Below are 5282 nucleotides of genomic sequence, written 5' to 3'. Positions count from 1 at the left end.
GGTTTGATTCTGTGGGTGAAATGGGATTGCAGGTGGAGTTTTTTTCTATATGTTATAGGTGTTAATTCCAACAAGTTTTAGATTTAGTTTAACCTTGTATGGTATGCAGATTTTTATAAGTATTGCTTGCAAATTTTGATAAGTATTATGTGCAGAACTTCAATCTTAGAGCAGATTTGATTAAGCTTATAGTGAAAAATTTTGATTAAGTTTATAGTGCAGAATTTTGATTAAGTTTGTAGGCAGATTTGATTAAACTTATAGTGCAGAATTTTGATTAAGCTTATAGTGCAGAATTTTGATTAAGTTTATAGTGCAGAATTTTGATTAAGTTTGTAGGCAGATTTGATTAAGCTTATAGTGCAGAATTTTGATTAAGCTTATATTGCAGAATTTTGATTAAACTTATAGTGCAGAATTTTGATTAAGTTTGTAGGCAGATTTGATTAAGCTTGTATGCAGATTTAGTTTTAGTGCAGTTTCAATATGCATTTCAGTACAGTTCTATTAAGTATTTCCATGCAATTCTGTTAAGCATTTCAATGCAGAGTTAATAAGCATTTTAGTGCAGTTTTGTATGAGACACCTTTTTAATAGAGGTATTAACAAGTATAAGCAAGATAAAGAAAAGAAAGAAAAAGGCCAAGGCCTTAAGTAGATCCCAAAGTCAAGACTTTAGGGATTTTGGCACACAAGGTGCTTATTAAAATGTCAAGACATTTAAAGAAGAAGTAATTAAGATATTTTACTTTGAAGAGGCTAGTACCCGACTTCCGAGGTTGTCGTTAAACAAATCCTGGTGTCCAATTCCGAGGTCTTGGCCCTGGTAGACCAAGGTCTACTCTTTTAGGATTGGTGGCTCGCTACCCCAACCTATTAGGGAACGCGCATAAGATGGTACTACGCCTGGGCCCAAGAGAAGTTGATTATTATTTTGAAGTATTAAAGTATAAGTTTTTAAACAAAAGAAATAAGCTTCACATAAGTTTAAAAATTCAGCAAGTTAGTTCTTTATGCTAGCATGATTGTATAGATTTGCTTTTCAGTGTGTTTCTGTTGCTATTAGATGAGCATGAGTAGTATTTCTTTCTGAGCATTCAGTTTTAGATTTCTTCCAGTTACATGCATATTCGAGTTTTGTGAGTTAGATAGCGCTTACTAAGCATTCGCTTATAGTTTTCATTTCCTCTTACTACAGATAAAGGAAGGCGACAAGGAGGTGTGGATGGATGTGTGATGCCTGGACTATAGAAGCCTTGGGATTTAGCATAAGAATTTATTAAGATTGCCATGTATTTAGAATTCTTTCTTTTTATTGTTATGCACATTAGACCTATAATCTGAGTTGTATAATGGTTGCATGCATGTTCAGATTAATGCACATATTTCAGCATGATTAGATTGATGTATAGTTTTAGTTGTGTTCATATGCTGGAGTAGAATGTAGGGATAAGTTATTCATGTTCATGTTTCCGCTGTCATTAATTACATGTTTAGAGAGTTTTAAGTATAGATATTCACATGTGTGCAATGTTAGTTAAGATAAGTTAGTAGTCCAGTAGCGCTCCGCCCTCGCAGACTAGTAGTGAGGAGGGTGAGGTGTTACATAAAACACTCTATGAAATATACTATAATAAAATTCCTAACTTAAACTATTTAAAAGTGTTTGGTTGTAAAGTATTTATTTTAAACACTAAAGACTACTTAGGGAAATTTTCGTCAAAAACAAACCCAGAAATATTTTTAGGGTACTCAACAACCAATAGGGGATAAAGAGTTTACAATAAAAATACCCTAAAAGTTGAAGAAACAACAAATGTAATATTTGATGAAGAAAATAAACCACCCAATATAATAAAGGAAAATAATAATACAGAAAATGTTAACTCAAGAAATACACAAGATGATGACGAAATTCAGCTTGAACTTAATGAATCTGAAGAACCAATTACTAACCCAAGCATAATACCAATAAGAACAAGCACCAATCACCCATCTGACCAAATTTTGGGTAATCCAACTCTAGGAGTCAGAACTAGATCATCTTATAGGAACCTAAGCCAAATAGCCCTTATTTCCAAAATTGAACCCAAAACTATAGATGAAACCCTACCAGACCCAGACTGGACCTTAGCAATGGAAGAAGAGTTGACCCAATTTGAAAGAAATCGGGTCTGGGAATTAGTGTCTAAACCCATTAACAAAACCATAATTGATACTAAATGGGTTTTTAGAAACAAATTAAATGATCAAGGCGAAATAGTTAGAAACAAAGCTAGGTTTGTAGCTAAAGGGTTCAATCAAGTAGAAGGGTTAGACTATGATGAGACCTATGCCCCTGTAGCTAGACTTGAATCCATTAGGATGCTGCTGGCCTATGCAGCACACAAGGGATTCAAGCTATATCAAATGGATGTAAAATCCACATTTTTAAACGGGTTCATTAAAGAAGAGGTATATGTAGGTTAACCCCCAGGATTTGAAGACTTAGAACAACCAAATCATGTCTTTAGACTGAAAAAGGCCCTATATGGACTAAAACAAGCACCTAGGACTTGGTATGAACGTTTGTCTAATTATCTAATATCAAAAGGGTTCAACCAAGTTCAAATAGATCCAACCCTTTTTGTAAAAAACTTAGAAAAAGATGTTTTTATAACCCAAATTTACGTAGATGATATAATTTTTGGCTCAACTAATTCTAAATTTCTAAAAGAATTTACAAAATTAATGGAAAATGAGTTTGAAATGAGTCTAGTTGGTGAACTTAACTTCTTTCTAGATTTACAAATTAAACAAACCAAAGATGGAATTTATATTTATCAAACTAAATATTCTAAGGAATTAGTTAGAAAATTTGGAATGGAAAAACTCAAAAAATATTAATATACCAATGACTACTAATATTAAAATTGACTCAGACTTAGAAGGTAAACCAGTAGACTTGAAATACTATCGAAGTGCGATAGGGAGTCTACTGTACTTAACTGCGAGCCGACCAGATATTCTTTTCATAGTAGGTATGTGTGTAAGATACCGATCGTGTGCAAAAGAGTCTCACTTAACCTTTGTCAAAAGAATCCTTAGATATATTAAGGGAACTCTAAATGTAGGACTATGGTACCCTAGATCTTGCACCCTTGACCTAACCAGTTACTCTAACTCAGACTATGCCGGGTGCAAGCTAGATAGAAAAAGCACAAGTGGTAGCTATCAATTTCTAGGTCAGTGCCTAGTAAGTTGGGCAAGTAGAAAACAACATTGTGTTGCTTTATCTACCACTAAAGCTGAATATATAGCCCTAGGTGAATGCACATCTCAATTGTTATGGATGATGCATACCCTTAAAGACTATCAACTAGAATATCATAAAATAAAAATTTCAATTGATAATATAAGTTCAATTAATCTAACAAAAAACCCAATTCACCACTCAAGGACTAAACATATAGAAGTAAAGCACCACTTTGTAAGGGATCACATAGCTAAGGGTGTTATTGTACTTAACTATATTGAGTCAAAATCAAACATAGCTGACATATTTACAAAGCCCTTACCTGAACTGGAGTTCAGTTCACTTAGAAGATAAATAGGGATGTGCTTAGTAGAATAGAACTTATCTTTCACAAAATTTTTTTGGTTTTAAAATCTTAGGAAAAAGATTTTTCAAAATTCCAAATTTTGTTAGTCTTTTTAAAAAAATCTGGTTCAGGCTTGGATTTTACCCCCTAGAAATCATGTACACCTAGTATCAGCTAGAGCATCTCACAAGCACACTAGGACTAATTTACTTGTATTTGAAAATACTTAGAACGGTGTGAGATGCATAGGGTACTGCCTGGACTTAAGAATGCTTATGTCAGTGCATCGACATAAGTCTGGGCGTTAAATACCAAAAATACATTAATCAAGTTAAGTAATCCTGTCATAGTCAATCTAACTAGATCACTAACTTAACTTGACTAACCAAGTGAAAACTGTTACCCTCTAGGTGAACAGCTAGTAGCAAATGGTTAGACATGCGACTAAGGAATTAAAATTACTCATGCTTGGACTATAGGATTCCTTGAATGTTTCTTTGTGGGAGTGACCTTAGCTAAAATTATTTAAATCAAGGAGCTTTAAAATCAAATTTTTTGTCTGCTAAAACTCATCTATGTTTTTCAAACTTTTTATCTAAATTACTTTTCAAAACAAAACTTTCCTTAGCTAAATATTCTTGCAAAATTTTTTCAAACTTTGGCTAAGTATTTTTCAAAAGCCTTTTAAACTTATAATAAAACTTTTTCACTTAGCTAAAAAGTGTTACAAGGAAACTTTATCTATGTAACGACCCACCTTCTACACTACTACTATTCTCTAAAGGTGGACGCTACTTAACCACTAACTCTACTTAACCGGTATGCTACTTAACTACGAGAAATCCCTACCAAAAAATTTTGGCAGAGTCTCCCCTGTACCGGTGACCAAATCAACAATACAAACAATCTATACTCAGCCACAAGCGGCTGGAATATATATTTTCACAACCACGCAATATAATAACACAAATAAAAGAAGGAAACTACTCTAGCAATAGCAAACAACGATAACACTCCATCAATAGGACCCAACTACAAGTGCAGAATAAACTTAATTACAATCTCAACTCATAATAACATTTAAAGAAAAACTAAAAGAACTCTAAACAGAAAAGTCTTGACAATTCCTTAGCAAACTCTTGATCTCCCCATAGTCCAGCCATCACACACCTTCATCACCACCACCTTGTCACCTTCCTTTCATACTTAAGCTTTTCCTTTATCTGCAGTAGGAGGAAGTGCAGTATATAAGCAAAATTTACTTAGTAAGCGCTATCTACTCACAAAAACACGAATATGCATGTTTACCGAAAGAACTAGAAACTATATGCTCTAAAAGAAACTAAAGCATAAATATATCTGCTCATGTCAAACTAATAGCTACCACAGTCTAGCATGCAAACACAATTATTATTTTTAAGTATTAAAGTATAAGTTTTTAACCAAGAAGAACTTTATTATTGTGTTGAAGTTAGTTTGACATAAGCAGATATATTTATGCTTTACTTTCTTTTAGAGCATATAGTTTCTAGTTCTTTCGGTAAACATGCATATTCATGTTTTTGTGAGTAGATAGCGCTTACTAAGCAAATTTTGCTTATATACTGCACTTCCTCCTACTGCAGATAAAGGAAAAGCTTAAGTATGAAAGGAAGGTGATGGCTGGACTATGGGGAGATTAAGAGTTTGCTAAGGAATTGT

Source organism: Zingiber officinale, chromosome 10B, assembly GCF_018446385.1.
Source record: "Zingiber officinale cultivar Zhangliang chromosome 10B, Zo_v1.1, whole genome shotgun sequence".
In the NCBI taxonomy this organism is placed as follows: Eukaryota; Viridiplantae; Streptophyta; class Magnoliopsida; order Zingiberales; family Zingiberaceae; genus Zingiber; species Zingiber officinale.
Note: the sequence above shows the minus strand (reverse complement) of the source record.